This window comes from Oryctolagus cuniculus, chromosome 7 (genome assembly GCF_964237555.1).
Source record: "Oryctolagus cuniculus chromosome 7, mOryCun1.1, whole genome shotgun sequence".
NCBI lineage: Eukaryota > Metazoa > Chordata > Mammalia > Lagomorpha > Leporidae > Oryctolagus > Oryctolagus cuniculus.
In genome coordinates this window covers 81,794,254-81,808,272 of record NC_091438.1, presented here as the reverse complement: position 1 = coordinate 81,808,272, position 14,019 = coordinate 81,794,254, and the positions used below count along the sequence as shown (strand labels likewise).

At 39.8% G+C, this 14,019-nt stretch overlaps 1 protein-coding gene and 1 pseudogene across 4 annotated transcripts in view; both read left to right on the top strand.

Moving 5' to 3' along the window:
• LOC138843111 (guanylate-binding protein 7-like) overlaps positions 1–14,019 on the top strand; it is a 123,935-nt gene that overhangs the window by 33,073 nt on the left and 76,843 nt on the right. The gene's annotated exons all lie outside the window — the stretch shown is intronic.
• On the top strand, positions 3,980–5,213 carry LOC138850614 (hyaluronan mediated motility receptor pseudogene; annotated as a pseudogene).

The window sequence follows — 14,019 nt, the reverse complement described above, 5'->3', positions numbered from 1 at the left end:
GTCTATTGAGGTCCTTGGCCCATCTCTTAAGTGGGTTGTTTGTTTTGATGTTGTGGAGTTTCTTGATTTCTTTGTAGATTCTGGTTATCAACCCTTTATCAGTTGCATAGTTTGCAAATACTTTTTCCCATTCTGTCAGTTGCCTCTTCACTTTCCTGACTGTTTCTTTTGAAGTACAGAAACTTCTCAATTTGATGCAATCCCAAATGTTAATTTTGGTTTTGACTGCCTGTGCCTCTGGGGTATTTTCCAAGAAGTCTTTGCCAGTACCTATATCTTGCAGGGTTTTTCCAATGCTCTCTAGTAATTTGATGGTGTCGGGTCATAGATTTAAGTCTTTAATCCATGTTGAGTGATTTTTTGTGTAAGGTGAAAGGTAGGGGTCTTGCTTCATGCTTCTGCATGTGGAAATCCAATTTTCCCAGCACCATGTATTGAATAGACTGTCCTTACTCCAGGGATTGGTATTGTATCCTTGATCAAAAATGAATTGGCTATAGATGTTTGGATTGATTTCTGGTGTTTCAATTCTATTCCATTGGTCTATCCATCTGTTTCTGTACCAGTACCATGCTGTTTTGATTACAACTGCCCTGTAGTATGTCCTGAAATCTGGTATTGTGATGCCTCTGGCTTTGTTTTTGTTGTACAAGATTGCTTTAGTTATTCGAAGTCTCCTGTGTCTCCATATGAATTTCAGCATCATTTTTTCCAGATCTGAGAAGAAGGTCTTCGGTATCTTGATTGGTATCGCATTGAATCTGTACATTTCTTTTGGGAGAATGGACATTTTGATGATGTTGATTCTTCCAATCCTTGAGCATTGAAGATTTTTCCATTTTTTGGTATCCTCTTCTATTTCTTTCTTTAAGATTTTGTAATTCTCATCGTAGAGATCTTTAACATACTTGGTTAAGTTTATTCCAAGGTATTTGATTGTTTTTGTGGCTATTGTGAATGGGATTGATCTTAGCAGTTCTTTCTCAGCCGTGGCATTGCTTGTGTATACAAAGGCTGTTGATTTTCGTGCATTGATTTTATATCCTGCCACTTTGCCAAACTCCTCTATGAGTTCCAATAGTCTCTTAGTAGAGTTCTTTGGGTCCCCTAAGTAAAGAATCATATCGTCTGCAAAGAGGGATAATTTGAGTTCTTTCTTCCCAATTTGCAACCCTTTAATTTCTTTTTCTTGTCTGATGGCTCTGGCTAAAACTTCCAGAACTATGTTAAATAGCAGTGGTGAGAGTAAGCATCCCTGTCTGGTGCCAGATCTCAGTGGAAATGCTTCCAAATTTTCCCCATTCAATAAGATGCTGGCCGTGGGTTTTTCATAAATTGCTTTGATTATATTGAGAATGTTCCTTCTATACCCAATTTGCTTAGAGTTTTCATCATGAAAGTGTGTTGAATTTTATCGAATGCTTTCTCGGCATCTATTGAGATAATCATATGGTTTTTCTTCTGCAGTTTGTTAATGTGGTGAATCACATTGTTTGATTTGTGAATGTTGAACCATCCCTGCATACCAGGGATGAATCCCACTTGGTCTGGGTGGATGATCTTTCTGATGTGTTGTTGTATTCTATTGGCGAGAATTTTATTGAGGATTTTTGTGTCTATGTTTATCAGGGATATTGGTCTATAATTTTCTTTCAGTGCTGCATCTTTTTCCAGCTTAGGGATTAAGATGTTGCTGGCTTCATAGAAAGAATTTGGGAGGATTCCCTCTTTTTCGAATGTTCTGAATAGTTTGAGAAGAAATGGGATTAGTTCTTCTTTAAATGTCTGGTAGAATTCAGCAATGAATCCATCTGGTCCTGGGCTTTCCTTTGTTGGGAGGGCCTTTATTACTGTTTCAATTTCTGTTTCAGTTAGGGGTCTATTTAGGTTTTCTATGTCTTCATGGTTCAATTTTGGTAGATTGCATGTGTCCAGGAATCTATCCATTTCTGATAGATTTTCCTGTTTGCTGGCATACAAGTCCTTGTAGTAATTTCTGATGATTCTTTTTATTTCTGTGGTGGCTGTTGTTATGTTTCCTTTTTCACCTCTGATTTTATTGATTTGGGTCTTTTCTCTTCTTTTTTTAGTTAGTTGGGCCAATGGGGTGTCAATTTTGTTTATTTTTCAAAAAACCAGCTCCTCGTTTGGCTGACTTTTTGTAATGTTTTTCTTGATTCAATCCTGTTGATTTCTTCTCTGATTTTAATTATTTCTCTTCTCCTACTAGATTTGGGTCCTCTTCTTTTGTTTGGTTTGATTGTATATTTTCCTGTGCTCTGTCTTCTAAGTCTGATATTCTCCCTTCTGCTTCACCCATTCTGTTTTTAAGGCTCTCTAATGTGTTTGTCATTTGATCTATTGAATTCTTCATTTCATTATGATTTCTCGTCACTATCACAGTTTCATGTTCTACTAGTTGTTTCATTTCGTTTTAATTCCTCCTTAATCTTGCATTTTCACGAGAGAGATTTTCTGTTTGTCTATTAAGGATTTCTGTAGTTCGAGAATTTGTTTTTGAGAACTTCTTAATGTTCTTATCAATGTTTTGAGATCTGCTTCTTGTATTTCTTCTATCTCATCATCTTCATAATCTTGAATTGGGGTGTCTATTTCATTTGGGGGCATCATAGTGTCTTCCTTGTTCTTGTTACCTCGGCTTTTGCGTTTGTTTGGCATATTGGAGATATTCTTTGTTTTTTTTCTTGTTATACTGTGACTCTAAATTAAGAGGACTGTCTGCTTTTGATGGATCCTTAGAGGCTGTGATGGGTGTGGCCAGAGAGCTCTGGTTCTTCAGGGTTAAGGGTGTGCCAAAGGTGATTCACCCTGATTGTTCTCTTGCTCTCTCTCTCTCTCTCTGTTTTTTTTTTTTTTTTTTTTGACTCAGTTGGGAAGTAATTCCACACAGCTGAGTGGAATTGAGAGTAGTTGATGTATTTAATGTGGCCCCTGTGGGTATTCATTTGCTTACCAGAGTCAGGTTTTTCTGCTTGGCTAATGAGGGGCACCCGCTTTACATATACAAAATGGCGCGCACCGCTTTACTTACCTAAAATGCGCCTTCCCTTTGTCTTGCTCAGCTTTGTAAGGTGAGTGGAGAGAGAGGCTAAATGTCCCTGCCAGTTCTCCTTATTTATTCGATTTTTTTCTTTCCTCCAGCCAGCCTGGTGAACTTTCCCCAATGGGGTTTCAGGCCTTGATCTCTGCAGGCTCTTTCTGTCTTTCCCCGCCAATGTCTCGGGTTACTGAGAGGTTTTTGTCTCACCTCCCCGTCCAGGGCTGGCGCACAGACTCTGCAGCTCCAGCGGGTCTGGTGGGTCCGGCGGCTCCCGTGGCTTGGCTTCCACGCAGTGGGCTGCCTTACTCTCCCCGTAGGTCCTCCGAGTCACAGCCACTAGATCCAGAAGAGTTTCCTCTGCAATTTTTCCCTGATCCTTTTCCTGAGGCTACCATAACTCCACTTTTATTAAACTATCTTTTCCCGGACTATTAGTGTGCACCCTCACTATTCTGCCATCTTGGCTCCGCCCACCCAATATTCGTCCTCAGGCATTTCTCTGGAGGGTGCCCATCTGCTCTGATGGATGTCCTCTCCCATTAAACCTAATGTAATGGTGAACAATCTCCAGTGCACTTCTTGTCCCTGGCACCTTGGCCCCTAGCCCACAGTCACTCATGGGACCTGTCTTGCAACTGCCTGAAATTTTTGCTTCAGAGGCAGTCCTAAGAAGCAGACTGTCGACTAAACATCATTGTCCTAAGGGTGTTTTTGGGTAAATAGAAAACAAGACTAAAATTCAACTTAAATCTAAATAGATATCTTTTGTAAATAACAACCTTACATACAAAAATTGGTTTCAGCTACAGTGGGACATAAGTTTTAAGATCACTACCTACAAATTTTGCATTTTATCTTGCTGAGCTTGTTTTATAACTTGGTTTAACAGCAATGGATAATCAGCTCTTGTCAGCCCCCTAAAGTGGATTTTGCAGTCCATGGTTTACGTCACTGATTTCTACCTGGAGTTTGATAAAAAGGAGTAGAATTCCAAATAAATGTAATTTTGACCTTAATTCAGATAGATGTATGAGAGGAATGTCTTTGAGGAACAATCAAGGCAAGCACTGGATGAGTTGGATAAGTTACAGCAAAAGGAAGAACAAACTGAAAAGCTAGTCAAGCAGTTGGAAGAAGAAGCACAATCTTCAAATGCAGAACTAAAACTCTTAAAAGAAAACCTAAAAGGGAAAGAAGCTGAACTTCAGAAGAGTAATATTGATCACTCTCAAGCCACCTTGCTTTTACAAGAAACATATAGTAATACAATGCAAAACCTTAAAGATGTTACTGCTCAATTTGAAAGCTACAAAAGATTAATAGCTAGTGAGATATAAACTGGAGAACTCAGCACTACAAGAAAAAGTGGCCTAGGCTGAAAAAAGTGCAAAAGATGTTCAACATCAGTTATTGGCAACTGAGAATGCTAATCAAGAATATGCAAGGATGCTTCTAGATCTACAGACCAAGTCAGAACTTAAGGAAGCAGAAATTAAGAAATCACAGTTTCTTCTGATAAAAAATAACTGAATTGCAGAATCAACTCAAGCAACAAAATGAAGACTTTAAGAAACATCTAGAAGAGGAAGAATCAAGGAAAGCTGAAAAAGGAAATATAATGGAAGAATAACTGATGAAGTTAATAAGTGGCGTCTCCTTTATGAAGAATTGTACAAGAAAACAAAACCTTTTCAGCTACAACTGGATGCATTTGAAGCAGAGAAACAGGCATTGTTGAGTGAACATGGTGCAGCTCAGGAACAGCTAAATAAATTAAGAGATTCATATGCTACATTATTGGGTCATCAGAATCTGAAGCAAAAAATCAAGCATGTTGAGAAACTAAAAGGTGAAAATAGCCAACTAAAATCGGAGGTGATGAAACTCTGCTCTCAGCTTGCTAAAAGAAGACAAAATGAGAGAAAACTTCAGGAGGAATTGAATAAAGTTCTGGATATCAGACACTTTGATCCTTCAAAGGCTTTTCATCATGAAAGTAAAGAAAATTTTGCCATGAAAACTGCATTAAAAGAAGGCAATGCAAACTGCTGCTGAGCTCCTATGGAGAATCAAGAAATAATGCAACATCTGAAAAACCTGTTGAAGATTAATTTATTATGATTATTGATGATGATATTGTTGTTACTATTATATTTTAATGGGTGTTTTAAAAAATGTAAATTGGGTAAATGTAAATGAGAGAAATATGTCTAAATGTAAACTTTAGTACTCTCAGCAGCTCATTTTCTGTGGAAAATCTATTTGGGTTTGTTAATAAATACGCTTTTATAAATTGTCTGAAAAATAGTTCAACATTGCTTGAAAGTAACTAAGGTTGAAATTCAGTGTGTTATCTTATTTATAAAATGTCATCTTAATTTAGAGATCTTTAAAGGGTTATTTCAAAATGTAAATCAAGGAAATAAGCAGATGGAAAAAGGTCACAAATAAAATGTGTTCCTGGTATGGAAAGTTAAGAAGGGAAGAGACTTTTCTTTAAAGACTATGTTTAGAGTACCTAAGGACATGGTTTAAAGTGAAGTAAGAATTACTTTATCCTAATGGCTCATTTACTCTAGATTGGAATGGAAAAGATAGAAAGGTTTATGTAAGCTGCAGAAGATGTCAGGAAATCACAGAAGGTTATGAAAGAAAGAAATTTTTGTATACAAAAGCTATTAATCTACTTTTCTTTGACATAGAGTTGGAATTTGACCCTATGCTAAAACAATGAGGTTGTTGCAATACATATATTAGTAATACATATGTATGTAATATGTTAGTAATACATATTTGTGCAATACATATGTTAGTTTGAAATAAACTTAAAAATCTGTTTAAAAACTGAAGCATCTCCTTTTAATAGTTTTTGTTGAATTGGTGACTCTTCATCAGTTTTCTAGCCAGGTCCAGTAAGCTATTTTCTCTTCCCTACCTCTGACATTATTAAAATTGTTCCAAGTTATGGGATGATACCATGTGCTAACTCTAATATATAAGGTTTTATTTCTGAGTTTTGGGATGATCAAAGAGACAGATTTTGTGCTTTGTTGAAGTAATCTATTGTGCTCTCTGTCTCTCCTCAAGTTCTAATTGTTTAAAAACAGCTGAGTTTTCCTTATTGAAAGAGTTATGGTTTGTTTGAATATATGTACTCATTCTGAAATCTTTGAATAATCATTTTGTAATGATGCTCAAATCTGGTCTATATTGTGTCATGATGTTAAAGGATTCTGTTTATACCAGATATTTTAAACCTTCTTGGCATCTTTGAAAGACATTCAAAAAAACCAAAGTTCCAAATTCTTTGGACTTTGATATGTCCAGTTGGGTTCCTGGGAATATCAAAGGGTATATCTCTCATCCTGTAGAGATACCAACTAACAAGGCCATTTGGATTACATTAAAGGTACTGTCAAGATGTGAACTGGTGCCAAATTTTAAGTTATGATAGTGCAAAATGCTACTGATACAAATGTCCAAAAATTACAAAAGTCTAATGATCTTGTTGTTATCAGAAATGATGGTTATCTTAATGCGAAAGTCCCAGAGGCCTAAAAGGAATAAGTCAGATGGGTGCTCCTGGTAGAAATTTAGTGTGTAAAATGCTTGCTTTGCATAAAAGAGTTACCTTCAGTAAGGTCAAAAGTGCCTGCCAACCCACTCCCTGGGAGCTTCCAATTTTACCACGAGAATATCAAAAGAGTGCTGATTCTATCCTTCTGTGTTCACAGTTTACTGTAAAAGCAAGTTATTTATTCCATCCCTTGGCAAATAAAATTATAGATCATGTCTTTTTGTGGGTTTTGTCCCTGCCTTGTAACTGAATGTCAACTTGATTGTCAAGGTATTTTCTTCCCCCAAATTGTGCTAAACACCCCATTACCACCAGTCCCTACAGGTTTTTCCCCTCTTAAAGCGCCCCCTTCAGGCCACTCTGGCTGGAGATCTCTGACTTAAATAAATCTTGCTATTCTCTTGAGAAATTCTTTTTCCATGTGAGACAAAAAACCAAGGTAATCTTATCTCCACTGCTTTTCACCTGTAACACAACATTTCACCCAAGTGAGCTGAGCTTGAAAAACTATCACAGAATTAATTTATTTATATATTTAAATATTTATTTATTTGAAAGTGTTATAGAAGCAGAATGGAAAGACAGGAAAAAACATCCTCCATTTGATCGTTAGCTACACATAAAGCACAATATTCAGGGTTGGGCCAGGCAAAAGCCAGGAGCCCAGAACTTCATCCAGATCTTCCATGTGGGGGGCAGGGGCCCAAGCACTTGGGCCATCTGTGCTGCTTTTCCCAGGCCTTTAGCAGGGAGCTGGATAAGAAGTACAGAAGCCAGGATCCAAACTAGCACCCATATGAGATGCCAGTGTTGGAAGCAGTCGATTTATCATTCCTTGGAAGAATGCATGTTCAAGTCTAGGGGCCCCCACTTCAATCCACCTCCCTCTGATGCATGTGCCTGGGAAAGCAGCAGAAAATGGTCCAAGCACTTAAGTCACTGCCACCCACCTGGCAGGCCCCCATGGATTTCCAGACTCCTGGTTTCAGCCTGGTCCAGACACCTCCCTCCCTTTCAAATAAATGAAATAAATCATAAAAAAGATAGTGCATAGCTCTTTCAGAGGTTGCAAGAAATATTTTCAAGAAATGCACAACCCAGGAAACAGAAGTCCCTGATTCATTCTGCTCTTCAGTCAGATTAAACCATGCCACAGATGCAGACTTTAATGGAAGCAGAAAGCAGGGACTTGGAACCAATCTGTGTGCATGCTGGCCTGATCTCCTTTCTGCGAAGCAAAGACTGTTCCTCTGTGGACGCAGTGAGTTTCTGTGCAGATTCTCTGTCCTTGATGTTAGATCAGGGGAAGAATCCTCTCTGGAGGCAGCAATGGCAATCCCTGGAACATAGCACAGCTGCCATGAGCTCTTTGGCTTGTCATACATGATATATTCATAAAAGGGATCTGGGATTTATTATAAGCTATCACACACTTCAGGTTCCACTGACTTCATTGTGTCTGAAGGTCATTAGCCAACCATTTGTTGTCAATATAGTAATGAGTGTTTCTTTAGCTGAATCACTAACATGTAACGTGATCAGAAAATGTTAATGCAATTCACATGTTTATGAACCATCCACTGGGTTTAAATCTGACTCGGTTATTAAGCATCCATAGCAAATAGTTCATTCTGTACAATAAACTGAATGTTTATGTACCCTCAAAATTCATATGCTGAAAAACATCTTCCAATGTGATGTTTTCTGAAGCTGAACCTTCAGTAAGTGAATAAGTCATGGGGAGGAGCCCTCAAAAGATTAGTGTTCTTAAGTGACTAAGAGAGTCCAGAATTATTCCCATCTGCCAAGGGACCACTTGATGAAAAATGCTGTTTATGAACAAAACACTGAATCTCTAAAGGGTGGTGTCTTTATCCCACACTTCCCAGGCTCCAGAACAGTGAGGAATATATGTCAGTTGTATACATGTTAAAAGCCAGAAGGTTTTCAATATCTAGTTACTGGTACAAATGGAGTAAGACAATGGCAGCTAACATGAAGTAAGGTACCAGAGGCATTAACTGAAATTTTCCCCAGGTGCAATTTTTCATTGTCATAATGCTCTGTTTTCTTATTTGCCCAACAGAGTAAAACATGTTGAGTCGCCCTTGAAATGCTTCAACTTCTGTCTGAACCAAGGAGTTGAAGTCAATCCACCTTCTCAATTAAATCCTCTCACATGACCTACATTTACATAATAACTGCATGAAGTTGAACACTAATGTTTGACGGACTCTGTGTATAATGGCTTATTGAAATCTAGTCTAGGGGTTTGTGCTGTAACACAGAAGGTAAAGCTGCATCCTACAGTGCCATATGGGCATCCCATATGGGCAGTGGTTTGAATCCTGGCTCCTCTACTTCTGATCCAGCTCCCTGCTAATGTGCCTGGGAAAGCAGTGGAAGATGGCCCAAATCTTTGGGCCCCTGCACCCACATGGGAGATCCTGTAGAAACTCCTGGCTCCTGACTTCAACATGGCCCAGCACCAGCTGGTGCAGCCATTTGGGGAGTGTACCAGAGGACTGAAGCACACTCTCTCTCTCTCTCTCTCTCTGCCTCTGTTTCTGTAAAACGAAACAAAGAGAGAAGTCTAGTCTAAGAAATAAATGACCTGTACTTTTCTCTGGCTCCCTCTCTTTCCAATCCAGTGCTCTGGCAGAGGGCTGTTCTGCAAAAGGACTCAGCTGGCAGGTAATGGAAGTCAACAGGGTGCCTTCCCCAAGGAGGTTCACACCTCCCTTAGGATGTAGGCTATATGATGAGATAGATGAGTCTGAGCCTCATAATTTACAAGGCTTTAAAGCCCACCTGATTATTTTCAAGCCCCTTCTGTCAGGTTCTATTTGCCTCTCAATCAGAAAACTTAATTGTAGCTCAGATAGCACCTTTCTTAGGTTCTCTAGTAACAACTCTGTCCTCTGTATCTAGCCCACTTGAGCCTCATTCCTTTGTAACCATAGCCTCTACTCTACCACCAATGGCTCTACTCCCAACCTGTGTGTCAAAATTTCTCTACAGACAAACCCCACTACCTGCAAAAGTGGCCTTTCTCCCAGTCTTGGCTGGAATCAGGTTTAAGCCACATCCATCAAACTGTCCTCACAAGGGTCCAGAGACCCCCCCTACACTTCCTCTCCTCTATAAAATCCTTTCATTACCTGGCTAATGCTACTCTTAGGATCATTGATTACTACTCTCACCCTGTCTTCTATACTAAGAATGTCTAAGTGTTTACAGCAGGTGATAATGGAACAAACAAAGGCCTTCAGCAACCAGGCAGTCAACCAAATGCTGCTACAGGGATATACTCGGCTCCCCACCCAGGAGACAGCGGCCTGAGACATTGCCCCATGTCAGCAGGAAGTAGCTCTAAAGACAGATCATCGTCCCTCTACCCCTCTTGGACTTTTGGGACTAATGTAATCCCATACAAACCTTGCTTTATAAAAAAACAAAAGGGGGGAATGTTAGGAAACTGGCGCAGTTGGCCGCATGGCCCAGCTACCTGAGCCAGGCTCCACCCCCATCTTAATGTTCCTGCTTCCCTGCCCGCCCTCAGGCAAAGTTTTAAAAGGGCCTGTTCCTGAACACGTGCTCTCTCCTGGCCCTTCTCTCCTGCTCTCTCTCAGTCCTTCTCTCCTGCTCTCTCTCTCGGTTCCTCTCTCTAGCCTCCTCCTCTGGGCTCTTGGCTCTGCTCTCCTCTCTCCTCTTCTCTGCTTTGTCTTCTCTCCTTGCTAGCTCTTCTCCTCTCTGTCTCTCTCTCTTACAATCTCCCTCCCTTTTTCCTTCACCGCCCCTTCATTCTGGTCTGTAGGTTGTTCCCCAATAAACCCTTTCCCTTAAAAAAAAAAAAAAAGAAATGACCAATAGATTACAATACTCAACACTTAGATGAATATTATTTCTGAAAATGTGATTTTATTTTCAATGGGAAATTTCTTTCTTGCTGTATTTGTATTTTGCTCTGATCAGGGGATAACTCAGTCATAGGACATTACAGTTTCCAAGAAAATACAAAAATAAAAAATAGCCTCTACTTTCACCTAATAGAAATACCATTAGTTTTGCATTATACTTTCTTATAGATTTTTGGTTTTGTGATTGAGTTATAAGTATTGGTAAATAGAAAACATTTATGTACCAGAAATTGAATTATCCTCCACCCATATATAGCCAATTTTAATCTATAGATATCTTTTGTTCTTATGGAAAATCATTTTGTGGATAAGTAATAAATTTACTTCTTTGTGGTTATTGATAACTGACAAGTTTTGACAACAAATATTTTTTACATAAAAATGTATGAAAGAAGGAAAAACTGCCTTATTAATCAATAAGCAGAACCAAGTCCATAAGTATCAGTGTTCTGCCACTCAGGATGAAAACTCACACTACTTTGGACAGATCAGATCCTTTTATAGTGACTATAGTGACTATTTGTAATAGATTCCCCTAGGATTAATGCCATCGATTTCCCTTAAAGGTGTGGAAAACAAATGTTACTCAAACATCAACAGTTTTCTTCTACTATTTGCTGGGGAGTTCCAGAGTTTTCTCCCATATCCCTGAGCTCTGACAATATAGTCTGAAAAGAACTGACATTAAATTGATAAAAAGGAGAAACGTAATGCAAATTTGCTATATGAATATGTATGGTGGGGCTCATATGGAATAGGATACTCAAACAAGGGCAGATCCATGAGCTTAACCAGTATTTTAAGAACAGAACAAATCAGAGGCTTGGAGTTTCTGGACGGGGGAACTGGCAGCATTAGTTGAAGGTCTTGAGAGGACCTGTGGGGGTAACAAAGTTGTGGGGAGCAATTCGGACTAGACTAAGTTACTGGAATTAAGACTTATTCTATGCATCTGCTCTCCCACAATATGGCGCTGGGAGAGAAGAAAACAGCTTTTACACAGCTGCCTCCAGTTCAACCAATAAACTGTAGGACTTGCTCCTGATTGGAGGAGAGCAGCGTACTCGGCGTGCGGGCAGCCGAGTTGGGATTGGTGGAGGGAGGACTATAAAGGAGGAGAGAGACGGCATGCACCAGGAACATCTAAGGGGAACATCTGAGGGAACACCTGTGCAGCCCCCGAGAGAGCCGGCCGGTGGTGTGCCGCTCCCCTGCGGAAGTGGGGAATGTGGCCAGGGGGAACTGCCCTTCCACGGAGGTGGAAGGGATAGTAGCCAACCCAGGAAGAACCAGCAGCAAACCCGGGGAGGGCCAAGCAGACAAAAGAACAGCGCAGGGTCCTGTGTCGTTCCTCCATGAAGAGGGGGAGCGACACAAAGTCTGACTTCTTAGGCAGAGAAAGTCTCATCTAACAAAACAGGTGTGTATTTAGTGAAAATAGGTGGAGATTTTAGTCTCCTTTCCTATGACTTCAACTTCCCTTTTTGCTGAAAAAATAGACAGTGAATTGTTGACTATTTCACTTCTTTTGTAGCAAAACCATGGCTTCCCCCCCCAATTCCCTCCCACCCGCAAGCCTCACCTTTCCCACTCCCTCTCCCCTTCCATTCACATCAAGATTCATTCTCAATTCTCTTTATATACAGAAGATCAGTTTAGTATATACTGAGTAAAGATTTCAACAGTTTGCACCCACATAGAAACACAAAGTGAAAAAATACTGTTTGAGTACTAGTTATAGCATTAAATCACAATGTACAGCACACTAAGGACAAAGATCCTACATGAGGAGTAAGTGCACAGTGGCTCCTGTTGTTGACTTAACAAATTGACAGTCTTGTTTATGGCCTCAGTAATCACCCTAGGCTCTTGTCATGAGCTGCCAAGGCTATGGAAGCCTTTTGAGTTCACTGACTCTGATCATATTTAGAGAAGGTCTAAGTCAAAGTGGAAGTTCTCTCCTCCCTTCAGAGAAAGGTGCCTCCTTCTTTGATGGCCCGTTCCTTCCACTGGGATCTCACGCACGGAGATCCTTCATTTAGGTTTTTTTTGTTTGTTTGTTTGTTTTTTTTTGCCAGAGTGTCCTGGCTTTCCATGCCTGAAATACTCTCACATGCTTTTCAGCCGGATCCGTGTACCTTAAGGGCTGATTATGAGGCCAGAGTGCTGTTTAGGACATCTGCCTTTCTACGAGTTTACTGTGTATCCCGCTTCCCACGGTGGGCCATTCTCTCCCTTTTTTATTATATCGGTTAGTATTATTCAGACACTAGTCTTGTTTATGTGATCCCTTTGACACTTAGTCCTATCATTATGATCAATTGTGAACAGAAATTGATCACTGGGACTAGTGAGTTGGCTTTGTTACATGCCACCTTGATGGGATTGAGTTGGAATCCCCTGGCACATTTCTAACTCTACCGTTTGGGGAAACTCTGATTGAGCATGTCCCAAACTGTACAGATCTTCCCTCTCTTATTCCCACTCTTATATTTAACAGGGATCACTTTTCAGTTAAGTTTTAACACTTAAGAACAACTGTGTATTAATTACAGAATTCAACCAATAGTATTAAGTAGAACAAACAAACAAAAATACTAAGAGGGATAACGTATTAAGTTGTTCATCAACAGTCAGGGCAAGGGCTGATCCAGTCACCATTTCTCATAGTGTCCATTTCACTTCAACAGGTTTCCTTTTTGGTGCTCGGTTAGTAGTCATGGATCAGGGAGAACATATGATATTTGTCCCTTTGGGACTGGCTTAATTCACTCAGCATGATGTTTTCCAAATTCATCCATTTTGTTGCAAATAACCAGATTTCATTGTTTTTGACTGCGGTATAGTATTCTATAGCTATTTGTCCCATAATTTCTTTATCCAGTCTACTGTTGATAGGCATTTGGGTTGGTTCCAGGTCTTAGCTATTATGAATTGAGCTGCAATAAACATTAATGTGCAGACAGCTTTTTTGTTTGCCAATTTCATTTACTTTGGGTAAATTCCAAGGAGTGGGATGGCGGGGTTGCATGGTAGGGTCATATTCAGGTTTCTGAGGAATCTCCAGACTGACTTCCATAGTGGCTTGACCAGTTTGCATTCCCACCAACAGCGAGTTAGTGTCCTTTCTTCCCCACTTCCTTGCCAGCATCTGTTTTTGGTAGATTTCTGTATGTGAGCCATTCTGAACGGGGTGAGGTGAAACCTCATTGTGGTTTTGATTTGCATTTCCCTGATTGCTGGTGATCTTGAACATTTTTTCATGTGCCTGTTGGCCATTTGGATTTCCTCTTTTGAAAAATGTTTATTGAGGTCCTTGACCCATCTCTCAAGTGGGTTGTTTGTTTTGTTGTTGTGGATTTTCTTGATCTCTTTATAGATTCTGGTTATTAATCCTTTATGTGTAGCATAGTTTGCAAATAGTTTTTCCCATTCTGTCAGTTGCCTCTTCACTCTCCTGA